Below are 16,993 nucleotides of genomic sequence, written 5' to 3'. Positions count from 1 at the left end.
CTCCACCCAATGCTATGAGCCCAGGAGTGGAGCTTCTTCCAGGCCTACGGCACATGCTCTTTAGGTTTGGCTGTTCACCCAGCCTTCTGAGGGTGATCGGGAGCCTGCGTGGGTGGGAGCCGGAATGGAATGATGGGACAACGCGGAGGGGCCAGAGGAGCCTGGCTTGGGTGGGTGACGATGAAAACCAACATGACCCCGACGTGATTTGAACACGCAACCTTCTGATCTGGAGTCAGACGCGCTACCGTTGCGCCACGAGGTCAGCTGTGGTGGCTCTGGAAAGCTTTAGGCTACTCCGGCGTCAATTCTTCAGCGGTTGCCCACAGATTGACCTGGTTGCCCTGATAGCCCTGTGCCAGCTTTGGCCGGCTCTCCCTATGCAAGTTTCGGCCGGTTAGCTCAGTTGGTTAGAGCGTGGTGCTAATAACGCCAAGGTCGCGGGTTCGATCCCCGTACGGGCCATTGCCCTTTTATTCCAACCGCGGTGGATTCCTATGGCCGTCGGCGCTTGGCCTAGTTTTCTTTAACCTACTCAACGGATAGCAAAGATGCCTATTTCGCTAGTGGCGCAGCTTAATTATGTCCCAGCTTAATTATGTCCCACAACACCTCAAGGCTCCAAGATCCAGAACCATATCTGCTAAAGATTGTGGGAAAACAAAAAGTTAGCTGACGCCACAAGCCCTGGAGCCTCTCTGCACGCTTATGTTAGAACCCGAGGTAAGACATGTATTCTTCGGGAAAGAAAAACAACCCATAACGCCTTGCAAAGCACCTTCTGACCCTTGCAGGTTTTACATGCTTGATTCTTATTAATTTGAGGCTTTGCAACCCTCCACCCAATGCTATGAGCCCAGGAGTGGAGCTTCTTCCAGGCCTACGGCACATGCTCTTTAGGTTTGGCTGTTCACCCAGCCTTCTGAGGGTGATCGGGAGCCTGCGTGGGTGGGAGCCGGAATGGAATGATGGGACAACGCGGAGGGGCCAGAGGAGCCTGGCTTGGGTGGGTGACGATGAAAACCAACATGACCCCGACGTGATTTGAACACGCAACCTTCTGATCTGGAGTCAGACGCGCTACCGTTGCGCCACGAGGTCAGCTGTGGTGGCTCTGGAAAGCTTTAGGCTACTCCGGCGTCAATTCTTCAGCGGTTGCCCACAGATTGACCTGGTTGCCCTGATAGCCCTGTGCCAGCTTTGGCCGGCTCTCCCTATGCAAGTTTCGGCCGGTTAGCTCAGTTGGTTAGAGCGTGGTGCTAATAACGCCAAGGTCGCGGGTTCGATCCCCGTACGGGCCATTGCCCTTTTATTCCAACCGCGGTGGATTCCTATGGCCGTCGGCGCTTGGCCTAGTTTTCTTTAACCTACTCAACGGATAGCAAAGATGCCTATTTCGCTAGTGGCGCAGCTTAATTATGTCCCAGCTTAATTATGTCCCACAACACCTCAAGGCTCCAAGATCCAGAACCATATCTGCTAAAGATTGTGGGAAAACAAAAAGTTAGCTGACGCCACAAGCCCTGGAGCCTCTCTGCACGCTTATGTTAGAACCCGAGGTAAGACATGTATTCTTCGGGAAAGAAAAACAACCCATAACGCCTTGCAAAGCACCTTCTGACCCTTGCAGGTTTTACATGCTTGATTCTTATTAATTTGAGGCTTTGCAACCCTCCACCCAATGCTATGAGCCCAGGAGTGGAGCTTCTTCCAGGCCTACGGCACATGCTCTTTAGGTTTGGCTGTTCACCCAGCCTTCTGAGGGTGATCGGGAGCCTGCGTGGGTGGGAGCCGGAATGGAATGATGGGACAACGCGGAGGGGCCAGAGGAGCCTGGCTTGGGTGGGTGACGATGAAAACCAACATGACCCCGACGTGATTTGAACACGCAACCTTCTGATCTGGAGTCAGACGCGCTACCGTTGCGCCACGAGGTCAGCTGTGGTGGCTCTGGAAAGCTTTAGGCTACTCCGGCGTCAATTCTTCAGCGGTTGCCCACAGATTGACCTGGTTGCCCTGATAGCCCTGTGCCAGCTTTGGCCGGCTCTCCCTATGCAAGTTTCGGCCGGTTAGCTCAGTTGGTTAGAGCGTGGTGCTAATAACGCCAAGGTCGCGGGTTCGATCCCCGTACGGGCCATTGCCCTTTTATTCCAACCGCGGTGGATTCCTATGGCCGTCGGCGCTTGGCCTAGTTTTCTTTAACCTACTCAACGGATAGCAAAGATGCCTATTTCGCTAGTGGCGCAGCTTAATTATGTCCCAGCTTAATTATGTCCCACAACACCTCAAGGCTCCAAGATCCAGAACCATATCTGCTAAAGATTGTGGGAAAACAAAAAGTTAGCTGACGCCACAAGCCCTGGAGCCTCTCTGCACGCTTATGTTAGAACCCGAGGTAAGACATGTATTCTTCGGGAAAGAAAAACAACCCATAACGCCTTGCAAAGCACCTTCTGACCCTTGCAGGTTTTACATGCTTGATTCTTATTAATTTGAGGCTTTGCAACCCTCCACCCAATGCTATGAGCCCAGGAGTGGAGCTTCTTCCAGGCCTACGGCACATGCTCTTTAGGTTTGGCTGTTCACCCAGCCTTCTGAGGGTGATCGGGAGCCTGCGTGGGTGGGAGCCGGAATGGAATGATGGGACAACGCGGAGGGGCCAGAGGAGCCTGGCTTGGGTGGGTGACGATGAAAACCAACATGACCCCGACGTGATTTGAACACGCAACCTTCTGATCTGGAGTCAGACGCGCTACCGTTGCGCCACGAGGTCAGCTGTGGTGGCTCTGGAAAGCTTTAGGCTACTCCGGCGTCAATTCTTCAGCGGTTGCCCACAGATTGACCTGGTTGCCCTGATAGCCCTGTGCCAGCTTTGGCCGGCTCTCCCTATGCAAGTTTCGGCCGGTTAGCTCAGTTGGTTAGAGCGTGGTGCTAATAACGCCAAGGTCGCGGGTTCGATCCCCGTACGGGCCATTGCCCTTTTATTCCAACCGCGGTGGATTCCTATGGCCGTCGGCGCTTGGCCTAGTTTTCTTTAACCTACTCAACGGATAGCAAAGATGCCTATTTCGCTAGTGGCGCAGCTTAATTATGTCCCAGCTTAATTATGTCCCACAACACCTCAAGGCTCCAAGATCCAGAACCATATCTGCTAAAGATTGTGGGAAAACAAAAAGTTAGCTGACGCCACAAGCCCTGGAGCCTCTCTGCACGCTTATGTTAGAACCCGAGGTAAGACATGTATTCTTCGGGAAAGAAAAACAACCCATAACGCCTTGCAAAGCACCTTCTGACCCTTGCAGGTTTTACATGCTTGATTCCTATTAATTTGAGGCTTTGCAACCCTCCACCCAATGCTATGAGCCCAGGAGTGGAGCTTCTTCCAGGCCTACGGCACATGCTCTTTAGGTTTGGCTGTTCACCCAGCCTTCTGAGGGTGATCGGGAGCCTGCGTGGGTGGGAGCCGGAATGGAATGATGGGACAACGCGGAGGGGCCAGAGGAGCCTGGCTTGGGTGGGTGACGATGAAAACCAACATGACCCCGACGTGATTTGAACACGCAACCTTCTGATCTGGAGTCAGACGCGCTACCGTTGCGCCACGAGGTCAGCTGTGGTGGCTCTGGAAAGCTTTAGGCTACTCCGGCGTCAATTCTTCAGCGGTTGCCCACAGATTGACCTGGTTGCCCTGATAGCCCTGTGCCAGCTTTGGCCGGCTCTCCCTATGCAAGTTTCGGCCGGTTAGCTCAGTTGGTTAGAGCGTGGTGCTAATAACGCCAAGGTCGCGGGTTCGATCCCCGTACGGGCCATTGCCCTTTTATTCCAACCGCGGTGGATTCCTATGGCCGTCGGCGCTTGGCCTAGTTTTCTTTAACCTACTCAACGGATAGCAAAGATGCCTATTTCGCTAGTGGCGCAGCTTAATTATGTCCCAGCTTAATTATGTCCCACAACACCTCAAGGCTCCAAGATCCAGAACCATATCTGCTAAAGATTGTGGGAAAACAAAAAGTTAGCTGACGCCACAAGCCCTGGAGCCTCTCTGCACGCTTATGTTAGAACCCGAGGTAAGACATGTATTCTTCGGGAAAGAAAAACAACCCATAACGCCTTGCAAAGCACCTTCTGACCCTTGCAGGTTTTACATGCTTGATTCTTATTAATTTGAGGCTTTGCAACCCTCCACCCAATGCTATGAGCCCAGGAGTGGAGCTTCTTCCAGGCCTACGGCACATGCTCTTTAGGTTTGGCTGTTCACCCAGCCTTCTGAGGGTGATCGGGAGCCTGCGTGGGTGGGAGCCGGAATGGAATGATGGGACAACGCGGAGGGGCCAGAGGAGCCTGGCTTGGGTGGGTGACGATGAAAACCAACATGACCCCGACGTGATTTGAACACGCAACCTTCTGATCTGGAGTCAGACGCGCTACCGTTGCGCCACGAGGTCAGCTGTGGTGGCTCTGGAAAGCTTTAGGCTACTCCGGCGTCAATTCTTCAGCGGTTGCCCACAGATTGACCTGGTTGCCCTGATAGCCCTGTGCCAGCTTTGGCCGGCTCTCCCTATGCAAGTTTCGGCCGGTTAGCTCAGTTGGTTAGAGCGTGGTGCTAATAACGCCAAGGTCGCGGGTTCGATCCCCGTACGGGCCATTGCCCTTTTATTCCAACCGCGGTGGATTCCTATGGCCGTCGGCGCTTGGCCTAGTTTTCTTTAACCTACTCAACGGATAGCAAAGATGCCTATTTCGCTAGTGGCGCAGCTTAATTATGTCCCAGCTTAATTATGTCCCACAACACCTCAAGGCTCCAAGATCCAGAACCATATCTGCTAAAGATTGTGGGAAAACAAAAAGTTAGCTGACGCCACAAGCCCTGGAGCCTCTCTGCACGCTTATGTTAGAACCCGAGGTAAGACATGTATTCTTCGGGAAAGAAAAACAACCCATAACGCCTTGCAAAGCACCTTCTGACCCTTGCAGGTTTTACATGCTTGATTCTTATTAATTTGAGGCTTTGCAACCCTCCACCCAATGCTATGAGCCCAGGAGTGGAGCTTCTTCCAGGCCTACGGCACATGCTCTTTAGGTTTGGCTGTTCACCCAGCCTTCTGAGGGTGATCGGGAGCCTGCGTGGGTGGGAGCCGGAATGGAATGATGGGACAACGCGGAGGGGCCAGAGGAGCCTGGCTTGGGTGGGTGACGATGAAAACCAACATGACCCCGACGTGATTTGAACACGCAACCTTCTGATCTGGAGTCAGACGCGCTACCGTTGCGCCACGAGGTCAGCTGTGGTGGCTCTGGAAAGCTTTAGGCTACTCCGGCGTCAATTCTTCAGCGGTTGCCCACAGATTGACCTGGTTGCCCTGATAGCCCTGTGCCAGCTTTGGCCGGCTCTCCCTATGCAAGTTTCGGCCGGTTAGCTCAGTTGGTTAGAGCGTGGTGCTAATAACGCCAAGGTCGCGGGTTCGATCCCCGTACGGGCCATTGCCCTTTTATTCCAACCGCGGTGGATTCCTATGGCCGTCGGCGCTTGGCCTAGTTTTCTTTAACCTACTCAACGGATAGCAAAGATGCCTATTTCGCTAGTGGCGCAGCTTAATTATGTCCCAGCTTAATTATGTCCCACAACACCTCAAGGCTCCAAGATCCAGAACCATATCTGCTAAAGATTGTGGGAAAACAAAAAGTTAGCTGACGCCACAAGCCCTGGAGCCTCTCTGCACGCTTATGTTAGAACCCGAGGTAAGACATGTATTCTTCGGGAAAGAAAAACAACCCATAACGCCTTGCAAAGCACCTTCTGACCCTTGCAGGTTTTACATGCTTGATTCCTATTAATTTGAGGCTTTGCAACCCTCCACCCAATGCTATGAGCCCAGGAGTGGAGCTTCTTCCAGGCCTACGGCACATGCTCTTTAGGTTTGGCTGTTCACCCAGCCTTCTGAGGGTGATCGGGAGCCTGCGTGGGTGGGAGCCGGAATGGAATGATGGGACAACGCGGAGGGGCCAGAGGAGCCTGGCTTGGGTGGGTGACGATGAAAACCAACATGACCCCGACGTGATTTGAACACGCAACCTTCTGATCTGGAGTCAGACGCGCTACCGTTGCGCCACGAGGTCAGCTGTGGTGGCTCTGGAAAGCTTTAGGCTACTCCGGCGTCAATTCTTCAGCGGTTGCCCACAGATTGACCTGGTTGCCCTGATAGCCCTGTGCCAGCTTTGGCCGGCTCTCCCTATGCAAGTTTCGGCCGGTTAGCTCAGTTGGTTAGAGCGTGGTGCTAATAACGCCAAGGTCGCGGGTTCGATCCCCGTACGGGCCATTGCCCTTTTATTCCAACCGCGGTGGATTCCTATGGCCGTCGGCGCTTGGCCTAGTTTTCTTTAACCTACTCAACGGATAGCAAAGATGCCTATTTCGCTAGTGGCGCAGCTTAATTATGTCCCAGCTTAATTATGTCCCACAACACCTCAAGGCTCCAAGATCCAGAACCATATCTGCTAAAGATTGTGGGAAAACAAAAAGTTAGCTGACGCCACAAGCCCTGGAGCCTCTCTGCACGCTTATGTTAGAACCCGAGGTAAGACATGTATTCTTCGGGAAAGAAAAACAACCCATAACGCCTTGCAAAGCACCTTCTGACCCTTGCAGGTTTTACATGCTTGATTCTTATTAATTTGAGGCTTTGCAACCCTCCACCCAATGCTATGAGCCCAGGAGTGGAGCTTCTTCCAGGCCTACGGCACATGCTCTTTAGGTTTGGCTGTTCACCCAGCCTTCTGAGGGTGATCGGGAGCCTGCGTGGGTGGGAGCCGGAATGGAATGATGGGACAACGCGGAGGGGCCAGAGGAGCCTGGCTTGGGTGGGTGACGATGAAAACCAACATGACCCCGACGTGATTTGAACACGCAACCTACTGATCTGGAGTCAGACGCGCTACCGTTGCGCCACGAGGTCAGCTGTGGTGGCTCTGGAAAGCTTTAGGCTACTCCGGCGTCAATTCTTCAGCGGTTGCCCACAGATTGACCTGGTTGCCCTGATAGCCCTGTGCCAGCTTTGGCCGGCTCTCCCTATGCAAGTTTCGGCCGGTTAGCTCAGTTGGTTAGAGCGTGGTGCTAATAACGCCAAGGTCGCGGGTTCGATCCCCGTACGGGCCATTGCCCTTTTATTCCAACCGCGGTGGATTCCTATGGCCGTCGGCGCTTGGCCTAGTTTTCTTTAACCTACTCAACGGATAGCAAAGATGCCTATTTCGCTAGTGGCGCAGCTTAATTATGTCCCAGCTTAATTATGTCCCACAACACCTCAAGGCTCCAAGATCCAGAACCATATCTGCTAAAGATTGTGGGAAAACAAAAAGTTAGCTGACGCCACAAGCCCTGGAGCCTCTCTGCACGCTTATGTTAGAACCCGAGGTAAGACATGTATTCTTCGGGAAAGAAAAACAACCCATAACGCCTTGCAAAGCACCTTCTGACCCTTGCAGGTTTTACATGCTTGATTCTTATTAATTTGAGGCTTTGCAACCCTCCACCCAATGCTATGAGCCCAGGAGTGGAGCTTCTTCCAGGCCTACGGCACATGCTCTTTAGGTTTGGCTGTTCACCCAGCCTTCTGAGGGTGATCGGGAGCCTGCGTGGGTGGGAGCCGGAATGGAATGATGGGACAACGCGGAGGGGCCAGAGGAGCCTGGCTTGGGTGGGTGACGATGAAAACCAACATGACCCCCGACGTGATTTGAACACGCAACCTTCTGATCTGGAGTCAGACGCGCTACCGTTGCGCCACGAGGTCAGCTGTGGTGGCTCTGGAAAGCTTTAGGCTACTCCGGCGTCAATTCTTCAGCGGTTGCCCACAGATTGACCTGGTTGCCCTGATAGCCCTGTGCCAGCTTTGGCCGGCTCTCCCTATGCAAGTTTCGGCCGGTTAGCTCAGTTGGTTAGAGCGTGGTGCTAATAACGCCAAGGTCGCGGGTTCGATCCCCGTACGGGCCATTGCCCTTTTATTCCAACCGCGGTGGATTCCTATGGCCGTCGGCGCTTGGCCTAGTTTTCTTTAACCTACTCAACGGATAGCAAAGATGCCTATTTCGCTAGTGGCGCAGCTTAATTATGTCCCAGCTTAATTATGTCCCACAACACCTCAAGGCTCCAAGATCCAGAACCATATCTGCTAAAGATTGTGGGAAAACAAAAAGTTAGCTGACGCCACAAGCCCTGGAGCCTCTCTGCACGCTTATGTTAGAACCCGAGGTAAGACATGTATTCTTCGGGAAAGAAAAACAACCCATAACGCCTTGCAAAGCACCTTCTGACCCTTGCAGGTTTTACATGCTTGATTCTTATTAATTTGAGGCTTTGCAACCCTCCACCCAATGCTATGAGCCCAGGAGTGGAGCTTCTTCCAGGCCTACGGCACATGCTCTTTAGGTTTGGCTGTTCACCCAGCCTTCTGAGGGTGATCGGGAGCCTGCATGGGTGGGAGCCGGAATGGAATGATGGGACAACGCGGAGGGGCCAGAGGAGCCTGGCTTGGGTGGGTGACGATGAAAACCAACATGACCCCGACGTGATTTGAACACGCAACCTTCTGATCTGGAGTCAGACGCGCTACCGTTGCGCCACGAGGTCAGCTGTGGTGGCTCTGGAAAGCTTTAGGCTACTCCGGCGTCAATTCTTCAGCGGTTGCCCACAGATTGACCTGGTTGCCCTGATAGCCCTGTGCCAGCTTTGGCCGGCTCTCCCTATGCAAGTTTCGGCCGGTTAGCTCAGTTGGTTAGAGCGTGGTGCTAATAACGCCAAGGTCGCGGGTTCGATCCCCGTACGGGCCATTGCCCTTTTATTCCAACCGCGGTGGATTCCTATGGCCGTCGGCGCTTGGCCTAGTTTTCTTTAACCTACTCAACGGATAGCAAAGATGCCTATTTCGCTAGTGGCGCAGCTTAATTATGTCCCAGCTTAATTATGTCCCACAACACCTCAAGGCTCCAAGATCCAGAACCATATCTGCTAAAGATTGTGGGAAAACAAAAAGTTAGCTGACGCCACAAGCCCTGGAGCCTCTCTGCACGCTTATGTTAGAACCCGAGGTAAGACATGTATTCTTCGGGAAAGAAAAACAACCCATAACGCCTTGCAAAGCACCTTCTGACCCTTGCAGGTTTTACATGCTTGATTCTTATTAATTTGAGGCTTTGCAACCCTCCACCCAATGCTATGAGCCCAGGAGTGGAGCTTCTTCCAGGCCTACGGCACATGCTCTTTAGGTTTGGCTGTTCACCCAGCCTTCTGAGGGTGATCGGGAGCCTGCGTGGGTGGGAGCCGGAATGGAATGATGGGACAACGCGGAGGGGCCAGAGGAGCCTGGCTTGGGTGGGTGACGATGAAAACCAACATGACCCCGACGTGATTTGAACACGCAACCTTCTGATCTGGAGTCAGACGCGCTACTGTTGCGCCACGAGGTCAGCTGTGGTGGCTCTGGAAAGCTTTAGGCTACTCCGGCGTCAATTCTTCAGCGGTTGCCCACAGATTGACCTGGTTGCCCTGATAGCCCTGTGCCAGCTTTGGCCGGCTCTCCCTATGCAAGTTTCGGCCGGTTAGCTCAGTTGGTTAGAGCGTGGTGCTAATAACGCCAAGGTCGCGGGTTCGATCCCCGTACGGGCCATTGCCCTTTTATTCCAACCGCGGTGGATTCCTATGGCCGTCGGCGCTTGGCCTAGTTTTCTTTAACCTACTCAACGGATAGCAAAGATGCCTATTTCGCTAGTGGCGCAGCTTAATTATGTCCCAGCTTAATTATGTCCCACAACACCTCAAGGCTCCAAGATCCAGAACCATATCTGCTAAAGATTGTGGGAAAACAAAAAGTTAGCTGACGCCACAAGCCCTGGAGCCTCTCTGCACGCTTATGTTAGAACCCGAGGTAAGACATGTATTCTTCGGGAAAGAAAAACAACCCATAACGCCTTGCAAAGCACCTTCTGACCCTTGCAGGTTTTACATGCTTGATTCTTATTAATTTGAGGCTTTGCAACCCTCCACCCAATGCTATGAGCCCAGGAGTGGAGCTTCTTCCAGGCCTACGGCACATGCTCTTTAGGTTTGGCTGTTCACCCAGCCTTCTGAGGGTGATCGGGAGCTTGCGTGGGTGGGAGCCGGAATGGAATGATGGGACAACGCGGAGGGGCCAGAGGAGCCTGGCTTGGGTGGGTGATGATGAAAACCAACATGACCCCGACGTGATTTGAACACGCAACCTTCTGATCTGGAGTCAGACGCGCTACCGTTGCGCCACGAGGTCAGCTGTGGTGGCTCTGGAAAGCTTTAGGCTACTCCGGCGTCAATTCTTCAGCGGTTGCCCACAGATTGACCTGGTTGCCCTGATAGCCCTGTGCCAGCTTTGGCCGGCTCTCCCTATGCAAGTTTCGGCCGGTTAGCTCAGTTGGTTAGAGCGTGGTGCTAATAACGCCAAGGTCGCGGGTTCGATCCCCGTACGGGCCATTGCCCTTTTATTCCAACCGCGGTGGATTCCTATGGCCGTCGGCGCTTGGCCTAGTTTTCTTTAACCTACTCAACGGATAGCAAAGATGCCTATTTCGCTAGTGGCGCAGCTTAATTATGTCCCAGCTTAATTATGTCCCACAACACCTCAAGGCTCCAAGATCCAGAACCATATCTGCTAAAGATTGTGGGAAAACAAAAAGTTAGCTGACGCCACAAGCCCTGGAGCCTCTCTGCACGCTTATGTTAGAACCCGAGGTAAGACATGTATTCTTCGGGAAAGAAAAACAACCCATAACGCCTTGCAAAGCACCTTCTGACCCTTGCAGGTTTTACATGCTTGATTCTTATTAATTTGAGGCTTTGCAACCCTCCACCCAATGCTATGAGCCCAGGAGTGGAGCTTCTTCCAGGCCTACGGCACATGCTCTTTAGGTTTGGCTGTTCACCCAGCCTTCTGAGGGTGATCGGGAGCCTGCGTGGGTGGGAGCCGGAATGGAATGATGGGACAACGCGGAGGGGCCAGAGGAGCCTGGCTTGGGTGGGTGACGATGAAAACCAACATGACCCCGACGTGATTTGAACACGCAACCTTCTGATCTGGAGTCAGACGCGCTACCGTTGCGCCACGAGGTCAGCTGTGGTGGCTCTGGAAAGCTTTAGGCTACTCCGGCGTCAATTCTTCAGCGGTTGCCCACAGATTGACCTGGTTGCCCTGATAGCCCTGTGCCAGCTTTGGCCGGCTCTCCCTATGCAAGTTTCGGCCGGTTAGCTCAGTTGGTTAGAGCGTGGTGCTAATAACGCCAAGGTCGCGGGTTCGATCCCCGTACGGGCCATTGCCCTTTTATTCCAACCGCGGTGGATTCCTATGGCCGTCGGCGCTTGGCCTAGTTTTCTTTAACCTACTCAACGGATAGCAAAGATGCCTATTTCGCTAGTGGCGCAGCTTAATTATGTCCCAGCTTAATTATGTCCCACAACACCTCAAGGCTCCAAGATCCAGAACCATATCTGCTAAAGATTGTGGGAAAACAAAAAGTTAGCTGACGCCACAAGCCCTGGAGCCTCTCTGCACGCTTATGTTAGAACCCGAGGTAAGACATGTATTCTTCGGGAAAGAAAAACAACCCATAACGCCTTGCAAAGCACCTTCTGACCCTTGCAGGTTTTACATGCTTGATTCTTATTAATTTGAGGCTTTGCAACCCTCCACCCAATGCTATGAGCCCAGGAGTGGAGCTTCTTCCAGGCCTACGGCACATGCTCTTTAGGTTTGGCTGTTCACCCAGCCTTCTGAGGGTGATCGGGAGCCTGCGTGGGTGGGAGCCGGAATGGAATGATGGGACAACGCGGAGGGGCCAGAGGAGCCTGGCTTGGGTGGGTGACGATGAAAACCAACATGACCCCGACGTGATTTGAACACGCAACCTTCTGATCTGGAGTCAGACGCGCTACCGTTGCGCCACGAGGTCAGCTGTGGTGGCTCTGGAAAGCTTTAGGCTACTCCGGCGTCAATTCTTCAGCGGTTGCCCACAGATTGACCTGGTTGCCCTGATAGCCCTGTGCCAGCTTTGGCCGGCTCTCCCTATGCAAGTTTCGGCCGGTTAGCTCAGTTGGTTAGAGCGTGGTGCTAATAACGCCAAGGTCGCGGGTTCGATCCCCGTACGGGCCATTGCCCTTTTATTCCAACCGCGGTGGATTCCTATGGCCGTCGGCGCTTGGCCTAGTTTTCTTTAACCTACTCAACGGATAGCAAAGATGCCTATTTCGCTAGTGGCGCAGCTTAATTATGTCCCAGCTTAATTATGTCCCACAACACCTCAAGGCTCCAAGATCCAGAACCATATCTGCTAAAGATTGTGGGAAAACAAAAAGTTAGCTGACGCCACAAGCCCTGGAGCCTCTCTGCACGCTTATGTTAGAACCCGAGGTAAGACATGTATTCTTCGGGAAAGAAAAACAACCCATAACGCCTTGCAAAGCACCTTCTGACCCTTGCAGGTTTTACATGCTTGATTCTTATTAATTTGAGGCTTTGCAACCCTCCACCCAATGCTATGAGCCCAGGAGTGGAGCTTCTTCCAGGCCTACGGCACATGCTCTTTAGGTTTGGCTGTTCACCCAGCCTTCTGAGGGTGATCGGGAGCCTGCGTGGGTGGGAGCCGGAATGGAATGATGGGACAACGCGGAGGGGCCAGAGGAGCCTGGCTTGGGTGGGTGACGATGAAAACCAACATGACCCCGACGTGATTTGAACACGCAACCTTCTGATCTGGAGTCAGACGCGCTACCGTTGCGCCACGAGGTCAGCTGTGGTGGCTCTGGAAAGCTTTAGGCTACTCCGGCGTCAATTCTTCAGCGGTTGCCCACAGATTGACCTGGTTGCCCTGATAGCCCTGTGCCAGCTTTGGCCGGCTCTCCCTATGCAAGTTTCGGCCGGTTAGCTCAGTTGGTTAGAGCGTGGTGCTAATAACGCCAAGGTCGCGGGTTCGATCCCCGTACGGGCCATTGCCCTTTTATTCCAACCGCGGTGGATTCCTATGGCCGTCGGCGTTTGGCCTAGTTTTCTTTAACCTACTCAACGGATAGCAAAGATGCCTATTTCGCTAGTGGCGCAGCTTAATTATGTCCCAGCTTAATTATGTCCCACAACACCTCAAGGCTCCAAGATCCAGAACCATATCTGCTAAAGATTGTGGGAAAACAAAAAGTTAGCTGACGCCACAAGCCCTGGAGCCTCTCTGCACGCTTATGTTAGAACCCGAGGTAAGACATGTATTCTTCGGGAAAGAAAAACAACCCATAACGCCTTGCAAAGCACCTTCTGACCCTTGCAGGTTTTACATGCTTGATTCTTATTAATTTGAGGCTTTGCAACCCTCCACCCAATGCTATGAGCCCAGGAGTGGAGCTTCTTCCAGGCCTACGGCACATGCTCTTTAGGTTTGGCTGTTCACCCAGCCTTCTGAGGGTGATCGGGAGCCTGCGTGTGTGGGAGCCGGAATGGAATGATGGGACAACGCGGAGGGGCCAGAGGAGCCTGGCTTGGGTGGGTGACGATGAAAACCAACATGACCCCGACGTGATTTGAACACGCAACCTTCTGATCTGGAGTCAGACGCGCTACCGTTGCGCCACGAGGTCAGCTGTGGTGGCTCTGGAAAGCTTTAGGCTACTCCGGCGTCAATTCTTCAGCGGTTGCCCACAGATTGACCTGGTTGCCCTGATAGCCCTGTGCCAGCTTTGGCCGGCTCTCCCTATGCAAGTTTCGGCCGGTTAGCTCAGTTGGTTAGAGCGTGGTGCTAATAACGCCAAGGTCGCGGGTTCGATCCCCGTACGGGCCATTGCCCTTTTATTCCAACCGCGGTGGATTCCTATGGCCGTCGGCGCTTGGCCTAGTTTTCTTTAACCTACTCAACGGATAGCAAAGATGCCTATTTCGCTAGTGGCGCAGCTTAATTATGTCCCAGCTTAATTATGTCCCACAACACCTCAAGGCTCCAAGATCCAGAACCATATCTGCTAAAGATTGTGGGAAAACAAAAAGTTAGCTGACGCCACAAGCCCTGGAGCCTCTCTGCACGCTTATGTTAGAACCCGAGGTAAGACATGTATTCTTCGGGAAAGAAAAACAACCCATAACGCCTTGCAAAGCACCTTCTGACCCTTGCAGGTTTTACATGCTTGATTCTTATTAATTTGAGGCTTTGCAACCCTCCACCCAATGCTATGAGCCCAGGAGTGGAGCTTCTTCCAGGCCTACGGCACATGCTCTTTAGGTTTGGCTGTTCACCCAGCCTTCTGAGGGTGATCGGGAGCCTGCGTGGGTGGGAGCCGGAATGGAATGATGGGACAACGCGGAGGGGCCAGAGGAGCCTGGCTTGGGTGGGTGACGATGAAAACCAACATGACCCCGACGTGATTTGAACACGCAACCTTCTGATCTGGAGTCAGACGCGCTACCGTTGCGCCACGAGGTCAGCTGTGGTGGCTCTGGAAAGCTTTAGGCTACTCCGGCGTCAATTCTTCAGCGGTTGCCCACAGATTGACCTGGTTGCCCTGATAGCCCTGTGCCAGCTTTGGCCGGCTCTCCCTATGCAAGTTTCGGCCGGTTAGCTCAGTTGGTTAGAGCGTGGTGCTAATAACGCCAAGGTCGCGGGTTCGATCCCCGTACGGGCCATTGCCCTTTTATTCCAACCGCGGTGGATTCCTATGGCCGTCGGCGCTTGGCCTAGTTTTCTTTAACCTACTCAACGGATAGCAAAGATGCCTATTTCGCTAGTGGCGCAGCTTAATTATGTCCCAGCTTAATTATGTCCCACAACACCTCAAGGCTCCAAGATCCAGAACCATATCTGCTAAAGATTGTGGGAAAACAAAAAGTTAGCTGACGCCACAAGCCCTGGAGCCTCTCTGCACGCTTATGTTAGAACCCGAGGTAAGACATGTATTCTTCGGGAAAGAAAAACAACCCATAACGCCTTGCAAAGCACCTTCTGACCCTTGCAGGTTTTACATGCTTGATTCTTATTAATTTGAGGCTTTGCAACCCTCCACCCAATGCTATGAGCCCAGGAGTGGAGCTTCTTCCAGGCCTACGGCACATGCTCTTTAGGTTTGGCTGTTCACCCAGCCTTCTGAGGGTGATCGGGAGCCTGCATGGGTGGGAGCCGGAATGGAATGATGGGACAACGCGGAGGGGCCAGAGGAGCCTGGCTTGGGTGGGTGACGATGAAAACCAACATGACCCCGACGTGATTTGAACACGCAACCTTCTGATCTGGAGTCAGACGCGCTACCGTTGCGCCACGAGGTCAGCTGTGGTGGCTCTGGAAAGCTTTAGGCTACTCCGGCGTCAATTCTTCAGCGGTTGCCCACAGATTGACCTGGTTGCCCTGATAGCCCTGTGCCAGCTTTGGCCGGCTCCCCTATGCAAGTTTCGGCCGGTTAGCTCAGTTGGTTAGAGCGTGGTGCTAATAACGCCAAGGTCGCGGGTTCGATCCCCGTACGGGCCATTGCCCTTTTATTCCAACCGCGGTGGATTCCTATGGCCGTCGGCGCTTGGCCTAGTTTTCTTTAACCTACTCAACGGATAGCAAAGATGCCTATTTCGCTAGTGGCGCAGCTTAATTATGTCCCAGCTTAATTATGTCCCACAACACCTCAAGGCTCCAAGATCCAGAACCATATCTGCTAAAGATTGTGGGAAAACAAAAAGTTAGCTGACGCCACAAGCCCTGGAGCCTCTCTGCACGCTTATGTTAGAACCCGAGGTAAGACATGTATTCTTCGGGAAAGAAAAACAACCCATAACGCCTTGCAAAGCACCTTCTGACCCTTGCAGGTTTTACATGCTTGATTCTTATTAATTTGAGGCTTTGCAACCCTCCACCCAATGCTATGAGCCCAGGAGTGGAGCTTCTTCCAGGCCTACGGCACATGCTCTTTAGGTTTGGCTGTTCACCCAGCCTTCTGAGGGTGATCGGGAGCCTGCGTGGGTGGGAGCCGGAATGGAATGATGGGACAACGCGGAGGGGCCAGAGGAGCCTGGCTTGGGTGGGTGACGATGAAAACCAACATGACCCCGACGTGATTTGAACACGCAACCTTCTGATCTGGAGTCAGACGCGCTACCGTTGCGCCACGAGGTCAGCTGTGGTGGCTCTGGAAAGCTTTAGGCTACTCCGGCGTCAATTCTTCAGCGGTTGCCCACAGATTGACCTGGTTGCCCTGATAGCCCTGTGCCAGCTTTGGCCGGCTCTCCCTATGCAAGTTTCGGCCGGTTAGCTCAGTTGGTTAGAGCGTGGTGCTAATAACGCCAAGGTCGCGGGTTCGATCCCCGTACGGGCCATTGCCCTTTTATTCCAACCGCGGTGGATTCCTATGGCCGTCGGCGCTTGGCCTAGTTTTCTTTAACCTACTCAACGGATAGCAAAGATGCCTATTTCGCTAGTGGCGCAGCTTAATTATGTCCCAGCTTAATTATGTCCCACAACACCTCAAGGCTCCAAGATCCAGAACCATATCTGCTAAAGATTGTGGGAAAACAAAAAGTTAGCTGACGCCACAAGCCCTGGAGCCTCTCTGCACGCTTATGTTAGAACCCGAGGTAAGACATGTATTCTTCGGGAAAGAAAAACAACCCATAACGCCTTGCAAAGCACCTTCTGACCCTTGCAGGTTTTACATGCTTGATTCTTATTAATTTGAGGCTTTGCAACCCTCCACCCAATGCTATGAGCCCAGGAGTGGAGCTTCTTCCAGGCCTACGGCACATGCTCTTTAGGTTTGGCTGTTCACCCAGCCTTCTGAGGGTGATCGGGAGCCTGCGTGGGTGGGAGCCGGAATGGAATGATGGGACAACGCGGAGGGGCCAGAGGAGCCTGGCTTGGGTGGGTGACGATGAAAACCAACATGACCCTGACGTGATTTGAACACGCAACCTTCTGATCTGGAGTCAGACGCGCTACCGTTGCGCCACGAGGTCAGCTGTGG

The 16,993-nt window shown here is 53.1% G+C and overlaps 37 non-coding genes across 37 annotated transcripts; 20 read left to right on the top strand and 17 right to left on the bottom strand.

Annotated features, from left to right (window-relative positions):
• Positions 1-193: 193 nt before the first annotated feature.
• Positions 194-265, bottom strand: TRNAW-CCA (transfer RNA tryptophan (anticodon CCA)). Its single transcript has one exon. It is a non-coding gene; the product is annotated as a tRNA-Trp (tRNA).
• Positions 266-391: 126 nt separating this feature from the next.
• Positions 392-465, top strand: TRNAI-AAU (transfer RNA isoleucine (anticodon AAU)). Its single transcript has one exon. It is a non-coding gene; the product is annotated as a tRNA-Ile (tRNA).
• A 564-nt stretch (positions 466-1,029) lies between these two features.
• TRNAW-CCA (transfer RNA tryptophan (anticodon CCA)) lies at positions 1,030-1,101 on the bottom strand. The gene has a single exon. It is a non-coding gene; the product is annotated as a tRNA-Trp (tRNA).
• Positions 1,102-1,227: 126 nt separating this feature from the next.
• Positions 1,228-1,301, top strand: TRNAI-AAU (transfer RNA isoleucine (anticodon AAU)). The gene has a single exon. It is a non-coding gene; the product is annotated as a tRNA-Ile (tRNA).
• A 564-nt stretch (positions 1,302-1,865) lies between these two features.
• On the bottom strand, positions 1,866-1,937 carry TRNAW-CCA (transfer RNA tryptophan (anticodon CCA)). Its single transcript has one exon. It is a non-coding gene; the product is annotated as a tRNA-Trp (tRNA).
• A 126-nt stretch (positions 1,938-2,063) lies between these two features.
• On the top strand, positions 2,064-2,137 carry TRNAI-AAU (transfer RNA isoleucine (anticodon AAU)). The gene has a single exon. It is a non-coding gene; the product is annotated as a tRNA-Ile (tRNA).
• Positions 2,138-2,701: 564 nt separating this feature from the next.
• Positions 2,702-2,773, bottom strand: TRNAW-CCA (transfer RNA tryptophan (anticodon CCA)). The gene has a single exon. It is a non-coding gene; the product is annotated as a tRNA-Trp (tRNA).
• A 126-nt stretch (positions 2,774-2,899) lies between these two features.
• On the top strand, positions 2,900-2,973 carry TRNAI-AAU (transfer RNA isoleucine (anticodon AAU)). Its single transcript has one exon. It is a non-coding gene; the product is annotated as a tRNA-Ile (tRNA).
• A 564-nt stretch (positions 2,974-3,537) lies between these two features.
• TRNAW-CCA (transfer RNA tryptophan (anticodon CCA)) lies at positions 3,538-3,609 on the bottom strand. The gene has a single exon. It is a non-coding gene; the product is annotated as a tRNA-Trp (tRNA).
• A 126-nt stretch (positions 3,610-3,735) lies between these two features.
• On the top strand, positions 3,736-3,809 carry TRNAI-AAU (transfer RNA isoleucine (anticodon AAU)). The gene has a single exon. It is a non-coding gene; the product is annotated as a tRNA-Ile (tRNA).
• Positions 3,810-4,373: 564 nt separating this feature from the next.
• Positions 4,374-4,445, bottom strand: TRNAW-CCA (transfer RNA tryptophan (anticodon CCA)). The gene has a single exon. It is a non-coding gene; the product is annotated as a tRNA-Trp (tRNA).
• Positions 4,446-4,571: 126 nt separating this feature from the next.
• TRNAI-AAU (transfer RNA isoleucine (anticodon AAU)) lies at positions 4,572-4,645 on the top strand. The gene has a single exon. It is a non-coding gene; the product is annotated as a tRNA-Ile (tRNA).
• Positions 4,646-5,209: 564 nt separating this feature from the next.
• Positions 5,210-5,281, bottom strand: TRNAW-CCA (transfer RNA tryptophan (anticodon CCA)). The gene has a single exon. It is a non-coding gene; the product is annotated as a tRNA-Trp (tRNA).
• A 126-nt stretch (positions 5,282-5,407) lies between these two features.
• TRNAI-AAU (transfer RNA isoleucine (anticodon AAU)) lies at positions 5,408-5,481 on the top strand. Its single transcript has one exon. It is a non-coding gene; the product is annotated as a tRNA-Ile (tRNA).
• A 564-nt stretch (positions 5,482-6,045) lies between these two features.
• TRNAW-CCA (transfer RNA tryptophan (anticodon CCA)) lies at positions 6,046-6,117 on the bottom strand. Its single transcript has one exon. It is a non-coding gene; the product is annotated as a tRNA-Trp (tRNA).
• Positions 6,118-6,243: 126 nt separating this feature from the next.
• On the top strand, positions 6,244-6,317 carry TRNAI-AAU (transfer RNA isoleucine (anticodon AAU)). The gene has a single exon. It is a non-coding gene; the product is annotated as a tRNA-Ile (tRNA).
• Positions 6,318-7,079: 762 nt separating this feature from the next.
• On the top strand, positions 7,080-7,153 carry TRNAI-AAU (transfer RNA isoleucine (anticodon AAU)). Its single transcript has one exon. It is a non-coding gene; the product is annotated as a tRNA-Ile (tRNA).
• A 763-nt stretch (positions 7,154-7,916) lies between these two features.
• Positions 7,917-7,990, top strand: TRNAI-AAU (transfer RNA isoleucine (anticodon AAU)). Its single transcript has one exon. It is a non-coding gene; the product is annotated as a tRNA-Ile (tRNA).
• A 564-nt stretch (positions 7,991-8,554) lies between these two features.
• TRNAW-CCA (transfer RNA tryptophan (anticodon CCA)) lies at positions 8,555-8,626 on the bottom strand. Its single transcript has one exon. It is a non-coding gene; the product is annotated as a tRNA-Trp (tRNA).
• A 126-nt stretch (positions 8,627-8,752) lies between these two features.
• Positions 8,753-8,826, top strand: TRNAI-AAU (transfer RNA isoleucine (anticodon AAU)). Its single transcript has one exon. It is a non-coding gene; the product is annotated as a tRNA-Ile (tRNA).
• A 762-nt stretch (positions 8,827-9,588) lies between these two features.
• Positions 9,589-9,662, top strand: TRNAI-AAU (transfer RNA isoleucine (anticodon AAU)). The gene has a single exon. It is a non-coding gene; the product is annotated as a tRNA-Ile (tRNA).
• Positions 9,663-10,226: 564 nt separating this feature from the next.
• TRNAW-CCA (transfer RNA tryptophan (anticodon CCA)) lies at positions 10,227-10,298 on the bottom strand. Its single transcript has one exon. It is a non-coding gene; the product is annotated as a tRNA-Trp (tRNA).
• Positions 10,299-10,424: 126 nt separating this feature from the next.
• Positions 10,425-10,498, top strand: TRNAI-AAU (transfer RNA isoleucine (anticodon AAU)). The gene has a single exon. It is a non-coding gene; the product is annotated as a tRNA-Ile (tRNA).
• Positions 10,499-11,062: 564 nt separating this feature from the next.
• On the bottom strand, positions 11,063-11,134 carry TRNAW-CCA (transfer RNA tryptophan (anticodon CCA)). Its single transcript has one exon. It is a non-coding gene; the product is annotated as a tRNA-Trp (tRNA).
• Positions 11,135-11,260: 126 nt separating this feature from the next.
• On the top strand, positions 11,261-11,334 carry TRNAI-AAU (transfer RNA isoleucine (anticodon AAU)). The gene has a single exon. It is a non-coding gene; the product is annotated as a tRNA-Ile (tRNA).
• Positions 11,335-11,898: 564 nt separating this feature from the next.
• TRNAW-CCA (transfer RNA tryptophan (anticodon CCA)) lies at positions 11,899-11,970 on the bottom strand. The gene has a single exon. It is a non-coding gene; the product is annotated as a tRNA-Trp (tRNA).
• Positions 11,971-12,096: 126 nt separating this feature from the next.
• Positions 12,097-12,170, top strand: TRNAI-AAU (transfer RNA isoleucine (anticodon AAU)). Its single transcript has one exon. It is a non-coding gene; the product is annotated as a tRNA-Ile (tRNA).
• A 564-nt stretch (positions 12,171-12,734) lies between these two features.
• TRNAW-CCA (transfer RNA tryptophan (anticodon CCA)) lies at positions 12,735-12,806 on the bottom strand. Its single transcript has one exon. It is a non-coding gene; the product is annotated as a tRNA-Trp (tRNA).
• Positions 12,807-12,932: 126 nt separating this feature from the next.
• Positions 12,933-13,006, top strand: TRNAI-AAU (transfer RNA isoleucine (anticodon AAU)). Its single transcript has one exon. It is a non-coding gene; the product is annotated as a tRNA-Ile (tRNA).
• Positions 13,007-13,570: 564 nt separating this feature from the next.
• On the bottom strand, positions 13,571-13,642 carry TRNAW-CCA (transfer RNA tryptophan (anticodon CCA)). The gene has a single exon. It is a non-coding gene; the product is annotated as a tRNA-Trp (tRNA).
• Positions 13,643-13,768: 126 nt separating this feature from the next.
• TRNAI-AAU (transfer RNA isoleucine (anticodon AAU)) lies at positions 13,769-13,842 on the top strand. The gene has a single exon. It is a non-coding gene; the product is annotated as a tRNA-Ile (tRNA).
• Positions 13,843-14,406: 564 nt separating this feature from the next.
• TRNAW-CCA (transfer RNA tryptophan (anticodon CCA)) lies at positions 14,407-14,478 on the bottom strand. The gene has a single exon. It is a non-coding gene; the product is annotated as a tRNA-Trp (tRNA).
• A 126-nt stretch (positions 14,479-14,604) lies between these two features.
• Positions 14,605-14,678, top strand: TRNAI-AAU (transfer RNA isoleucine (anticodon AAU)). Its single transcript has one exon. It is a non-coding gene; the product is annotated as a tRNA-Ile (tRNA).
• A 564-nt stretch (positions 14,679-15,242) lies between these two features.
• On the bottom strand, positions 15,243-15,314 carry TRNAW-CCA (transfer RNA tryptophan (anticodon CCA)). The gene has a single exon. It is a non-coding gene; the product is annotated as a tRNA-Trp (tRNA).
• Positions 15,315-15,439: 125 nt separating this feature from the next.
• On the top strand, positions 15,440-15,513 carry TRNAI-AAU (transfer RNA isoleucine (anticodon AAU)). Its single transcript has one exon. It is a non-coding gene; the product is annotated as a tRNA-Ile (tRNA).
• A 564-nt stretch (positions 15,514-16,077) lies between these two features.
• Positions 16,078-16,149, bottom strand: TRNAW-CCA (transfer RNA tryptophan (anticodon CCA)). The gene has a single exon. It is a non-coding gene; the product is annotated as a tRNA-Trp (tRNA).
• A 126-nt stretch (positions 16,150-16,275) lies between these two features.
• Positions 16,276-16,349, top strand: TRNAI-AAU (transfer RNA isoleucine (anticodon AAU)). Its single transcript has one exon. It is a non-coding gene; the product is annotated as a tRNA-Ile (tRNA).
• Positions 16,350-16,993: the final 644 nt, after the last annotated feature.

Source organism: Lithobates pipiens, unplaced genomic scaffold (genome assembly GCF_037356315.1).
Source record: "Lithobates pipiens isolate NorthernLeopardFrog02 unplaced genomic scaffold, aLitPip1_a1.2 Scaffold_8, whole genome shotgun sequence".
Lineage (NCBI taxonomy): Eukaryota > Metazoa > Chordata > Amphibia > Anura > Ranidae > Lithobates > Lithobates pipiens.
The sequence above is the reverse complement of the archived record's forward strand: the minus strand, read 5'-3'. Positions and strand labels throughout refer to the sequence as shown.